Here is a 14,770-nt window from a genome sequence, read left to right as displayed (position 1 = left end):
TACACCAGCCTATACCAGGCTAACTATGTTCCCATGATTAAAACTCTCACTCAAGATCTAGATAAATGGGACCGTCTATTTGTTTCATGGATCGGGAGGATCAATGCCCTAAAAATGAATCTCCTACCACGTATTCTTTACCTGTTTCAGACCATTCCAATAATGGTACCCAGAGTGACTTTGGCTTCCCTACAATCAATGTGCAACAAATTTATTTGGGCTCATCGTAAATCTCGACTGAGACGATCGTTGTTGACTAAGAGTGCCTCCTCGGGGGGCTTGGGATACTCTGACCTTCAGGCTTACTTTAACGCCTGTCACCTCAATCATATAGTGTCCTGGCATTCCCCCCAAGGTAACAGAAAATGGGTTGATATTGAGAACTCAATATATCAGGGTATACCCCTCGACTCACTTCCATGGCTCCCCAGGTCCTGCAGACCAGCCTCGGCCTATTCAGCTCCCACGATTAAATTCACCCTTGGACTGTGGGACAAACTCCGCAGCACTCACAATCTATCTTCATACCCCTCACCTTTATCGCCTATTTGGGGACACCCTGCCTTCCCCCCAGGCTGCGAACGTAGAATAGCGGCCCCATGGCAATCCCAGGGTGTCACAAGATTTATACATGTTAAAGGTCACTCAGGACCGACCTCTTTTGGAGATTTTCAAGAGCGCTTTGGTATCCCTTCCTCGTGTCAATACCATTATGTCCAAATTCTTAGCTTCCTCAAATCTCAGCTTAAAACTACCCCTTTGAAATCACCCACCTCCTTTGAACATATGTGTCTACTTTCAATTGGCAAAAAGGGGAATATCTCAACAATATACAACTCAATCTTGGCTCCAGATCCCCCGACCCGAGAACCCCATGAATTAGCTTGGGAATCAGATCTCTCCCACTCGCTGGAAGATGATCAATGGGAGGAAATCAGAACACGCATAGCGAAAGCTTCTATTAGTGTGGCACTTAAGGAAACATGTTATAAGGTCTACACCAGGTGGTATCTGGTTCCTTCCAGACTTCACTCCATCTTCCCTACGACATCAGACTTGTGTTGGAGACTCTGTGGAGAGGAGGGCACCTTTTTTCACATATGGTGGACGTGCCCCTCTGTTCGCCCCTTCTGGAACACGGTTGGAGCACTTGTTGCTCAAACCTGCGGGCATAACCTTGCCCTCTCCCCTGAAATCGCTTTGCTTCACGCCCCCACACCGTCACTACCCAAAACCCAAGACAAGCTTACCATGCATATTTGCATGGCGGCTAAATCACTGATTGCTAAATGCTGGAAAGATCATAAACCACCCTCCAAGGCTGTACTATTGACCAAGATTAACCACATAGCCAATATGGAATATATTACAAGCCTAAGGAATAATACTGTGGCTCAGTTCCACAACGTTTGGTCTCCCTGGTACCTTGCACGCTCTTTATTGATGCCCGGACTCTGCTAGCACTGCCAACACCGCTCATAACACTATCTCCTCTAGCACTTCAATTATCCCTCCCCCTGTTATTAATACAGAGAACTGCTCCCAACCTCTTACTTTCCTATAGGCAACATCCACTACGTTCCTCCTTTATTAACATTTGTTTTCTTGCCTTTTCTCTCCTTTCCTCCTCTTTCTCTCTCTTGCTTTCACTCACCATAAGACTATACTCTGCTATGATACAGACTCGATTCGATATTTGAAAAAATAAAAAATAAAATGAGACTGATCAAGTACACACACAGAATTACACAGACCACATATTGCTATTACCTGTTAGCCTATATCACCATAAAACTGTCTTTATTGGTATGGTATAATATGTACACTGTATGTTGTTATGTTCAATACCTTAATCTGTACAACTGTGCTACTGTTACTGTTTTGATTATCGATCACTCTCAATAAAAAACCTAACTTTAAAAAAAAAATATATATATATATATATATATATATATATATATATATATATATCACTACTGCAGCCGGACAGGTATATATTATATAATGACGGACCTGCTGGACACTGTCTGTCAGCAGAATGAGTTTTTTAATTTTTATAGAATAAAAAAACACCACACAAGTCACACGACGAGTGTACTTTTTCAGGCAGACATTCAATCACAATATACTATACTGGTGGTCAGTGTGGTCAGGTCACTGGTCACAGTGGTCAGTGGTCAGTCACACTGGCAGTGGCACTCTGGCAGCAAAAGTGTGCACTGTTTAATATGTACTCCTGGCTCCTGCTATAACCTATAACTGCTCCCCAGTCTCCCCCACAATTAAGCTGTGTGAGCACAGTCAGATATTATACATAGATGATGCAGCACACTGGGCTGAGCACAGATATGGTATGTGAGTGTGACTGAGTCACTGTGTATCGTTTTTTTCAGGCAGAGAACAAGAACAGAACGGATTATTAAATAATAATAAATTATAAAACTGCACTGGTGGTCAGGTCACCGGTCATCAGTCACTAGTATAACTCCTCCTAAGCTCCAGTAAGTAAATGAAGTGTCTCACTCTCACTCTCCTATCTATTTTAATTTCTAAACGGAGAGGACGCCAGCCACGTCCTCTCCCTATCAATCTCAATGCACGTGTGAAAATGGCCGCGACGCGCGGCTCCTTATATAGAATCCGAGTCTCGCGATAGAATCCGAGCCTCGCGAGAATCCGACAGCGTGATGATGACGTTCGGGCGCGCTCGGGTTAACCGAGCAAGGCGGGAAGATCCGAGTCGCTCGGACCCGTGTAAAAAAACATGAAGTTCGGGCGGGTTCGGATTCAGAGAAACCGAACCCGCTCATCTCTAATTCTAAGTTGATCGCAGCAGGATTTTTGTTAGCAATTAGGCAAAACCATGTGCACTGCAGGGGAGGCTGATATAACATGTGCAGAAAGAGTTAGATTTGAGTGGGTTATTTTGTTTCTGTGCAGGGTAAATACTGGCTGCTTTATTTTTACACTGCAAATTAGATTGCAGATTGAACACACCCCACCCAAATCTAACTCTCTCTGCACATTTTATATCTGCCTCCCTTGCAGTGCACATGGTTTTGTCCAATTGCTAACAAAAATCCTGCTGCGATCAACTTGGAATTACCCCCCATATACAGGATTCTGCTAACTTTATGGTGGAGGCCATAAAGTAAATTGGTTTACTCAATGCACGCACCACTGCCATGGCAGTGTCAGCACCCAGTGGCTTGTGGCTATGCCAGTGGACTGCGGACGTGGATGGAAAGCCTACCTTTCACAGGTGAAGCCCTTTTTGGAGATTACCTGGATACGTGGATATCAAAGTCTACAGCGGGTAAGTCTACATACCTTCCTTCCGCAGCTCCCCCGGATAGAAAATCCTACACTGCTCCAACTCTGCAGTCCTTTTGGACAGCGAAGTTTAAAAACAAAACCAACGGTTCTTCTACACCCTTCAAAGGCAATAGAGGTAAACCCAGAAAACCAGCAACTACAGGTTCACAGGAACGGAACCCCGGTTCTGCTTCCTTTAAGCCTTCAGCATGACGGTGGACTACACTGCCTGGAAGACAGGCAGGTGGGAGCCTGTTTGAGATTCTTCAGTCACATATGGGCAACGTCATGCCAGGATCCCTGGGTCAAAGATCTTATAACCCAGGGCTACAGACTGGAGTTTCAGGAACTCCCACCTCACAGATTCTTCAAATCGGGCTTACCAGCTTCTCAAAAAGCAAGTATGACTTTACAGGAAGCAATTCAGAAACTGGTATGGACTCAGGTCATTGTTCCAGTTCCACTTCAGCTGCAAAACCAGGGTTATTATTCCCAACTGTTTTTAGTTCCGAAACCGGACGGTTCGGTAAGGCCCATTTTAAATCTCAAGTCTTTAAACACGTATTTTCAGGTGTTCAAGTTCAAGATGGAGTCTCTGAGAGTGGTGATCTCAGGTCTGGAGGAGAGGGAATTCTTGGTGTCTCTGGATATCAAGGATGCGTACCTTCATATTCCGATTTGGCCACCTCATCAGGTTTATCTTAGATTTGCATTACAGGACTGTCGCTACCAGTTCCAGGCCCTGCCATTTGGCCTCTCTACGGCACCAAGGGTGTTCACCAAGGTAATGGCAGAGATGATGTTTCTCCTCCGCAAACAGGGAGTGAACATAATACCGTACCTGGATGATCAGCTGCTAAAAGCACCATCCAGGGAGAGGTTGTTAGTCAACATTGCCCTCTCAACCCGACTACTCCAGGATCACGGATGGATTTTCAACCTACCAAAATCTCATCTGGAACCAACACGGAGGCTTCCGTTCCTGGGGATGATTTTGGATGCGGAGGCACAGAAGGTATTCCTTCCGTTGGAAAAAGCATTGGTGATCCAGTCGATGGTGCAGGATGTTCTAAGACAAACCCGGACCTCGGTGCATCTATGCATTCGCCTTCTGGGCAAGATGGTAGCCACTTACGAGGCACTGCAGTACAGAAGGTTTCACGCAAGGCCCTTCCAGCTGGATCTGTTGGACAAATGGTCCGGATCGCTTCTTCACATGCACCAGAGGATCCGTCTGTCGTCAAAAGCCAGGATTTCTCTTCTGTGGTGGCTTCAGACCTCTCACCTGACCGAGGGCCGAAGGTTCGGGATTCAAAATTGGATTCTGCTAACCACAGACGCAAGCCTCAGAGGTTGGGGAGCAGTCACCCAGGGGGAATAGTTCCAAGGAAAATGGTCAAGTCAGGAAGCCATTCTTCCAATCAACATTCTGGAACTTAGGGCCATATACAATGCCCTTCTCTAGGCATCGCATCTTCTTCAAGATCGAGCCATTCAGGTTCAGTCGGACGATGTGACGGCAGTAACGTACATAAACCGACAAGGCGGAACGAACAGCAGGGCAGCAATGTCAGAGGTAACAAGGATTCTCCTCTGGGCAGAAAGACACGCTGTGGCGTTGCCCGCGATCTTCAGTCCGGGAGTAGACAACTGGGAAGCAGACTTCCTCAGCAGACATGACCTCCACCCAGGAGGGTGGTGCCTTCACCTGGAGGTGTTCGGGTGCTTGACACGTTGGTGGGGAATGCCACAAATGGACATGATGGCATCTCGTCTCAACAAGAAGCTCAAGCGGTATTGTTCCAGGTCGAGGGACCCGCAAGCAGTAACGGTGGGTGCAATGGTGACTCCATGGGTCTACCAGATTGTGTACGTGTTTCCACCACTCCCATTGATTCCAAAGATTCTCAAAAGAATAAAAAGGGAAAAGGTTCAAGCTATTCTCATTGCTCCTGACTGGCCAAGAAGGGACTGGCATGCGGATCTACTGGAGATGCTCCTAGAGGACCCGTGGCCTCTACCTCTTTGTGAGGACCTTCTCCAACAGGGGCCGTTCATCTATCAAGACTTACCATGGCCATGTTTGATGGCATGGAGGTTGAGCGTCAAATTCTAGCCCGGAAAGGGATCCCGGATAGGGTTATTCCAACCCTGATCCAAGCCAGAAAGAGGGTAACGTCTAAACATTACCACCATATTGGCAAAAAATACGTCTCTTGGTGTGAGTACAGGAAATTTCCTGCTGTGGCATTTCAACTGGGACGTTTTCTCCTTTTCTGCGGTCAGGTGTGGATGTGGGCCTACGGTTGGGCTCCATAAAAGTCCAGATTTCGGCCTTATCCATTTTCTTCCAGAAACAATTATCTTCTCTCCCTGAGGTTCAGACATTTTTGAAGGGGGTTCTGCACATCCATCCGCCCTTTGTGCCTCCTACGGCACCTTGGGATCTCAACGTGGTGTTGCAGTTCCTGCAATCGGAATGGTTTGATCCATTACAGGAGGTTTCTTACGTGGAAGGCTGTCACGCTGTTGGCCTTGGCTTCTGCGATGTGTGTGTCGGAGCTGGGGGCGTTGTCTCACAAAAGCCTTTATTTGATTTTTCATGAAGATAGGGCTGAACTCAGAACTCGTCAGCAATTTCTTCCAAAGGGGTGTCTGCATTTCATATTAACCAACCTATTGTGGTTCCGGTGGTTACCGACACCTCTGCTACTTCAAAGTCCTTGGATGTTGTGAGGGCTTTGAAGATCTATGTAAAGCGGACAGCTTGTCACAGGAAATCTGACTCGCTTTTTGTCTCTATGATCCCAATTAAATTGGGTGTCCTGCTTCAAAGCAGACAATTGCACGCTGGATCAGGCTTACTATCCAGCATGCTTATTACACGGCAGGTTTGCCGTGTCCAAAATCAGTACAGGCCCACTCTACTAGGTCGGTGGGTTTTTCCTGGGCGGCTGCCCGGGGTGTCTCGACTTTATAGCTCTGCTGAGCAGCTACTTGGTCGGGTTCGAACACGTTTGCTAAGTTCTATAAGTTCGATACTTTGACCAAACTTCAGGTCCTCAGAGGCCAATCAGTTCTGCAGGAACCTCAGCACTCTCCCACCCGGTTTGGAAGCTTTGGTACATCCCCATGGTACTAATGTGGACCCCAGTATCCTCTAGGATGTAAGTGAAAATAGGATTTTAATTACCTACCGGTAAATCCTTTTCTCGTAGTCTGTAGAGGATACTGGGCACCCGCCCAGTGCTTCGTTTCTTCCTGCACTGTTACTTGGTTTAGTATTGTTGGTTCAGTGGTTGCTGTTCCTGGTTTACAGTTTGGTTAGCTTGGCTTTCCTCTAGTTTGTGTGTGCTGGTTCGGAATCTCACCACTATCCTTTTATATCTTTCTCTCAAAGTATGTCCGTCTCCATGGGCACAGTTTCCTAGAGTCTGGTAGGAGGGGCATAGAGGGAGGAGCCAGCCCACACTATCAATTTCTTCTCAAAGTGCCCATGACTCCTAGTGGACCTGTCTATACCCCATGGTACTAATGTGGACCCCAGTATCCTCTACGGACTACGAGAAAAGGATTTACCGATAGGTAATTAAAATCCTATTTTGTGTGATTGGTAACACCACCTTCCTCTAACAGAGAAAAATTGAAACATAAGTAGAGCACTAAAACAATAAAATTGAAACCCCCAACGGGGACAATAGAGAGATAAGGGAAACAAAAACTAACACAAATCTCTTCTTTGCCATTAAACTAGTTCTGTGTGGAACTATCATTTTCTCATAAATTTGGTATATAGTCATGTCAGTTCATGTCTACAGGATGGAGAAAGGATAGGGAATGTAGGGGGTTTTTTCATCATGGTATCTATTCCATGCCACAAAATAAGTACAGGTTTGATACTTCAATACTACACTAGGGGGCAGATTGGCATCACTGCGCCAATGCATCTTGGTCTCCAGCACTAGGGAGATAAGTCATTGTCAGGAGTGCTGTTTCTCTGAGAACCAGATGGATTGGCCCAGCGAAGACTGGCTGTTGCTTACAGTCAGGGACGGACAGGGGGCCAAAGCGTGCACACACATAACAGAGGCGCGTGGGCACCAAAGACGTGGGCTCTCTGGTCTGGCCACTCCCCCGCCTCCCCTCTCGTCTCCATAAAAATGGAGACATGCCGTGAGTCCACGCCTCCTGACTCACGGCACGCCCTTGTGTGCTTGTTGCCGTAAGTCAGGAGTGGGGAACCTCAGGCCCGAGGGCTGTATAAGGCCCGCAGAGCCACTTGATCCGGCCCGGCCAGGCTCACCTAGCCGGGCGCCCGCTGAGATTTTGTTACTAGTGGGCGCCTGGCTTCTTACCCTCAGCAGCCGGAGACAGGACCTCACTCCTGAGCTCCGGCTCTGGCAGTGTGTGTGTGTGCTGCTGTGCGGTGCTATGGGAGAGATGTCATGACGTCTCTCCCATAGTTCTGAGGAGCGAGCGGCCAAGCGGAGGGCAATGGTCCGGAAGCAGGAGCGGGGCTGTTGAGTATTGTGGGTTTTTTTTTTCTTTTAATGTGTGTGTGTGTAAGAGTCGCTACTAGGGGGCATATCTAATGGGGCATAACAACTGACTGGGGGCATAACAAGTGACGGGGCATATCAAATGGGGCATAACAAGTGACTGGGGGCATACTTACTGGGGGCATATCTACTGGGGCATAACAACTGACTGGGGGTATATCTACTGGGGGCATAACTACTGACTAGAGGCATAACTACTTACTGGGGGCATAACTACTGGGGCATAACTACTGGGGGCATATCTACTGGGGGCAGGCTAATTTTTAAGTTGATAATTTTTGTATGGCCCCCGAAGGATTTTATAAATATCCAAATGGCCCTTGGTAGGAAAAAGGTTCCCGACCCCTGCCGTAAGTCGAGTCCATGCTCCCCTGACTCGTGCCATACCCCCATTTCCATGGGGGCGTGTCGCGAGTCAGGGGCATGGACTCACAGCATGCCTCCATTTCTATGAAGACGGGAGGGGAGGTGGGGGAGGGGCCAGACCAAAGAGCCGGAGGCTGTGCAGGGCCTTCCCGGCTCTTTGTGTAACAGGACCGGTCCACCAGCCCATCGGCCCTTCTGGCATTTGCCAGAACTGCCAGATGGGCAGTCCGGCCCAGCTTACAGTCTAGAGTCTAGGGGCATCACAAGCAAGTGGCCCTGGCCTTTATACCAACAAACTGTGACAGAAATGTGGAAGTGACAAAATCCCACAGACATGACTTGTGTAATGTGGGTGTGGTAAGCTACTGAAATACATGAAAATTGTAATGTCAAAGAGTTATCAACAACACTTAAAAGTCCCATCTGACAAATCAGCGAATAGTTTAGAGACCTCTATTCAATATTGAGAACATTACAGTGATTGATATACTGTACAATACACAGAGCATTATAATGATAAATATACAATATATAGAGCATTGTAGAGCCCACTTTATAGCACAAGGAGTAATCTAGTGCCCAATTTACATCACAGTTACCTGTATACAGCACACATAGCATTCTAGTGACTGATATAATAGGATTTTAATTACCTACCGGTAAATCCTTTTCTCGTAGTCCGTAGCGGATGCTGGGGTCCACATTAGTACCATGAGGTATAGACGGGTCCACTAGGAGCCACTGGCACTTTAAGAGTTTGAGAGTGTGGGCTGGCTCCTCCATTTATTCCCCTCCTACCAGACTCACTCTAGAAACTGTGCCCGAGGAGACGGACAACTTCGAGAGAAGGATTTTACACATATAGTGGCGAGATTCACACCAGCTCACACACAAGGCAAACCAAGCTAACCAGCTTGAAACAGCAGCAACGGCTGAATAATATTACTTACCAATACCCCTTTTCCACCTACGTACCGTGTCCGATCCGGGATGTTTAACACGGCTACAACCCGTGTCGGCTCCCCCGTTTCCACTACACTTCGACACGGGTTATTCCCGTGTCTGATCTGTTTCCACCTAACCCGGGTAAGCTCTGTAAAAGCCTATTGCTGTCATTACAAATGGACTTTTTACTGTCTCATCAAGATGATGTCATCAAAAGGACCAAAACGGAGGGGTGGGGCCTGCTCACAGCATTGCAGCAATGGACACCGGTGCAGTAGCTGTGTCTAGCATGGAGTCGCAGACTGTTTGCAGTTTACTGCTGCTTTCTGCTACAGACAGCTTGATGCAGCTTTTCACCTTGTGCTACCTACTGCAGAGCTGGAGAAGGAGAGCTCAATTCTTTGCAGAGAGGGCTACCTATCGACGCAAATATTTGAAAAGGAGGAGAGCGCGTATATCATCCACTGTTGTTATTTCTTTCATAACAATGAACTGTACACCAAGCCGAAGAATGTGGGTGAGAGATTGCAGACATGGAGAAGCATTCATGCAGACTATTCTAGCATATCAGGAGAAGCAGTGGATGTCAAACTTCAGGATGTCTCGCGCTACATTCGAGTATGTTTTGGAACTACTGTCCCTCGCAATAACCATGCAGACCACCAGGTTCCGTAAGCCCATTGAGCCAGCCAGGAGATTAGCAATTGCTCTCTGGTGGTATGCTACCCCTGGAGAGTATCGCACAGTTTCCAGTTTATTTGGAGTAGGGATTGGCACGGTCTGCAAGATTGTATACCAGGTCACGCGGGCATTGCTGGATACCATGTACCATCGCTTTATTTCCTTGCCACAAGGACAGCGGCTAGATGAGACTATAAAAGGGTTTAAGAAGCGTGGCTACCCACAGTGTGCTGGTGCCATAGATGGGACCCACATCCCCATCATCGCCCCCCATGACAACCCAGCAGACTATTACAATCGTAAGGGTTGGCATTCCATTGTTCTGCAAGCTGTAGTGGACCACAAATACTGGTAAGCACTGTTTCACTAATGTGTTTGAAATAGGCTTGGCCTGTTTTATGATAATGCATAAACCTTTATTTTTAGTTTCACAGATGTCTTCATAGGGTGGCCCGGACGGTCACTTGATGCAAGGGTTCTCGCCAACTCCGATCTTTACAGTATTGCTGAGGACAAGCTTGGTGGATGGCTTTTCCCTCGAGAGGTAAGATTATTTACTACTTAAACTAATGTTCGCCCATAAACCAATAGTCAAGTTTTACCCCTGTAATAATATTAATGTTTTATTAACAGAAATCGGTGATCGTACATGGTGTGGACATCCCGGTCCATCTCATTGGTGATGCAGCATACCCATTACAGCGCTGGCTAATGAAGGGCTACACCCAGCATGTTCACTTATCCCCCGAACAGACATCATATACCCATGCCCTAAGTTCGGCCCGTATGGCAGTGGAGAATGCGTTTGGGCGTTTAAAAGGACGCTGGCGCTGCCTCATGAAGAGGAATGATGTGGACTTGAAAATAATGCCAGATATAGTAGCGGCCTGCTGCATTCTCCATAACATATGTGAGATACAAAAGGAAAACTTTCTCCCCGAGTGGAATATACATGATCATGGGGCGGGGGTTGCTGTACATGATGCACCAGGCTTGGTGGGGGGGCATGACGCTGCCAGCGAGTGCATAAGGGCCACCATTGCAGCTAATCTTCAAACAATGTTGCAGTAGAGAAAACAGACAAGTTTTTGTGTGCAAACAATATTTGTTTATTTCGTTTTTTCAGTTATAAAAATTTGGTTCAAAAGTTGTTATTATATTTTTCCTTTTAAACAGTTGGCACACATTTTCTGAGGTAACAATATAAAATATTTAAGTGCAAACATGTCACTGTAAAATTCCACATAACGCAAGGGGTCTTCAACATGTGTCCCTCCAGCTGTTGTGGAACAACATGTACCAGCATGTGTTGCTATGTGTTTCCACAACAGCTAGAGGGCCACATGGTGAAGACACCTGCCCTGAGGTAAAAGAGTAAAGTGCAAACAGGGCACTCTGTAAAAAAAAAACCCTAATGTTTGGTTTGGCAGATATCGGGTCACCCCCAATATTTGGATCGCACTGCCGCACATTTTCTGAGGTAACATTATAAAATATTTAAGTGCAAACATGTCACTGTAAAATTCCACATAACGCAAGGGGTCTTCAACATGTGTCCCTCCAGCTGTTGTGGAACAACATGTACCAGCATGTGTTGCTATGTGTTTCCACAACAGCTAGAGGGCCACATGGTGAAGACACCTGCCCTGAGGTAAAAGAGTAAAGTGCAAACAGGGCACTCTGTAAAAAAAAAACCCTAATGTTTGGTTTGGCAGATATCGGGTCACCCCCAATATTTGGATCGCACTGCCGCACATTTTCTGAGGTAACAATATAAAAAGGTAGCCCAAATATCTGGATCCCACTGCCCATTTTCTGAGGTAACACTATAAAACTTTAAAGTGCCAACAGGGCACTCTGTAAAATCAAAATAATGTTTGCATTTGTAGGTATCAGGGTTGAGGATACAGTGCAAACATAACCTTAAAACACAAACATTGTTTTATAACCCGCTGCTCTAAGGCAGTTGTCTATATACCCGAAATTCTGAGGATTGCGGGATTTGTGTTGGGGGATTTGAGGGAGGCTCATAGTTGTATGGACCATATGGGTGCTGTGGGTAGGCTGTGTCTTGCTGTTGTGTTTGTGTGGTATTCCCTATGGTACGTGCAAACGTGCGTTCAAAAAATGTCATCTGCCTATCATGCATGGTCATTAACTGACTCATAAAAGTTTGATGCATTTCTTTTTCTGACGCAAGGAATCTCTCAAGCCGTGCATCTTCCTGGGCATTGAGCTCACTATCTGCCTCACGCAGGTGATCCACGATAATGGACTTCATTGCTTTGACCGTTTGTTCTGTTTTGTTCAGTTTCTTTTTCCGCTGTGGAACGTTGTAGACTGTGAAGGAGATGAAACAGAATGTAAGCAACAATATAAAAATAGCAGTGGTAGCATATACGTGTTTGTGGCCTTCTCCCACCTGCACACTAGCTATACTCTGCAACATTACCATGATTCTATTAAAAAATAGCAGTGGTAGCATATACGTGTTTGTGGCCTTCTCCCACCTGCACACTAGCTATACTCTGCAACATTACCATGCCTTTACATATAGGGACTGCTGCAACTGTATTTGTAATGGTAATACTTACTATTTGAGCGCAAAGTCGTGGTCTTGGGGGGTTGCGACGTCTCCGCCTGAGACTGTGGTACGTCCTCAATAGTGGCACTGATGGAATCATCATTGACGGTCGAGTCTTCAAAACTGCTGTCCGATATAAGCAGCGGGGATGATGGGCTGCATTGTGAGCTGGGAAGGCTGTGCTGTGTTTCCTCACAGTCCTCGTCGACTGACATCTGGCGACTGGCAGAGCTGGATGACGATAGTGCTATGGGATTTGTTATCGCAGTTTTGCCGAAGACACTATAGCGTAGGTCATAATATGGCCATTCCATACGCCCAGCACCACTTTTCTTGCGGTTATGGTCGTGTACTTTGGTGAATTGTCTGCGTAGTGCCTTCAATTTGTTAACGACTTGTTGCTGGGTTTTTTGGATGCCCCTTTCTGCCAGCATAAGGGATATGTTCTTGTAGACGATAGCATCCTTAACTGTTCCAGTCACCTGCCTTCTTATTTCTTCCTCTCCCCGAATATTAAGCAGCTCTTTGATCTCTGTGTCTGACCAGATATGGCTAGCCATGTTGCTGTGCTGGAGCTTCTGCTGCTGTATATTGTCTGTTTGTTTGGAAGCTGCTGCAATAAAAATATCTGTATGTACCCAGCGCGACTTCAGAGTGTTTTGTTTGCTGCCTCAATGCCTTCATGTGCCCAGCGTGTCTCCCAGGGATGACATCATCTTCCAGTGCCCCAGAAGCACCAATCAGCGTCTCAGAGCGTTACTCGGGTCTGAAAACACGTGTAATGACCGTTTCCACTGCACCGCTATCCGTGTCATTACCGTGTTCTACCCAGGTAAATAGCCGGGTTGGATTCCCGGGTCACTCAACCCGTGTTGACCCGTTTCCACCTACTAAAAATCCGTGTCGATGCGCGCCCCCGTGCAAAAACACGGGTAAAAACAGCTAGTGGAAAAGGGGTAAAGTAACAAAACAGTACTTAACCAAGAACTAAGCAGTACTGAACCAAGCAGTGCCGTTTCTAGCGGCGGGCGAGCCGTGCAATCGCACGGGGCGCCCGCCGCGGCACTTTGCAGGTCCTTTTCCCCCTCCTCCCTCTTCCCGAGTAATCCTGTTCGGGGGGCGGAGTTTCACGAAATGATGCGGTCATTCCGCGAAACTCCGCCCCCCGAACAGGAGTACAGATGACAGGAGGAGGGGGAGCCAGCTGGAAGGAGGAGGCAGCCGGCGCGGGCCGAAGAGCGGGAAGAGCGTCTTCATACTGTATGTAAGTATTCTCTCTCTCCCCCCCTCCCTCTTCCTTCCTCTCCCCCCACTTGACACTTGCCTGCAATGCTGTGTAAAATGGGGACGTGATGATATCAGATGAGGCCACGCCCATTTTAATGAGGCCACACACCCTTTCCGGGAGGGCGTGTGCTTGCTTTTCTTTTTCTATCTATGGGGGGGGCGCATATATATATATTTTTTATGTCAATGGGTGGGTGGGTGGGTGGGTGGGGGGGGGGCGCATTTGGAAATCTTGCACTGGGAGCCAAATTGGCTAGAAACAGCCCTGGAACCAAGTAACAACTGCAGGATCATGAAGCGCTGGGCGGGCGCCCAGCATCCTCTACGGACTACGAGAAAAGGATTTGCCGGTACGTCCTAGATGATGCTGGGGTCCACATTAGTACCATGGGGATGTACCAAAGCTCCCAGAACGGGAGGGAGAGCGCGGAGGCTCCTGCAGAACTGTTTGACCAGACTTCAGGTCCTCAGTGGCCAAAGCATCGAACTTGTAGAACTTTGCAAACGTGTTCGACCCAGACCAAGTAGCCCAGGGGTGGCCAACCAGTCAGTGGCAAAGAGCCAGAAAAGTTCTGTAGTCAAGGGACAAGAGCCACTATCATGCGCGCGCCTTAGGCGCGCACACAAAAATGGGGGCGTAGCCTAGTTGTCACAAAGCCACACACCCTTTTTGTGCGCACACCTTTCGGTACAACGTTTGTAGGAGTATGACCTTGTGTCATAACCCCGTTTTTAGTCATGTTGTACAGTGCCACATACATATAATTTCCCCAGTACAGTACCACATACATATAATAATGCCTCCACAGTGCCAGATACACACATGTCCCCACAGTGCCAGATACATATATGCCCCACAGTGCTAGATAAATATACCGTATATACTCGAGTATAAGCCGAGTTTTTCAGCACATTTTTTATGCTGAAAAAGCCCCCCCTCAGCTTATACTCGAGTGATGCTCCGTAACTGCTGCCTGGGAAAGTGGCGTAACTGCTGCCTGGGAAGGAGGGACATGGAGGGCACAGCGCGCAC

This window comes from Pseudophryne corroboree, chromosome 1 (genome assembly GCF_028390025.1).
Source record: "Pseudophryne corroboree isolate aPseCor3 chromosome 1, aPseCor3.hap2, whole genome shotgun sequence".
NCBI lineage: Eukaryota > Metazoa > Chordata > Amphibia > Anura > Myobatrachidae > Pseudophryne > Pseudophryne corroboree.
The sequence above is the reverse complement of the archived record's forward strand: the minus strand, read 5'-3'. Positions refer to the sequence as shown.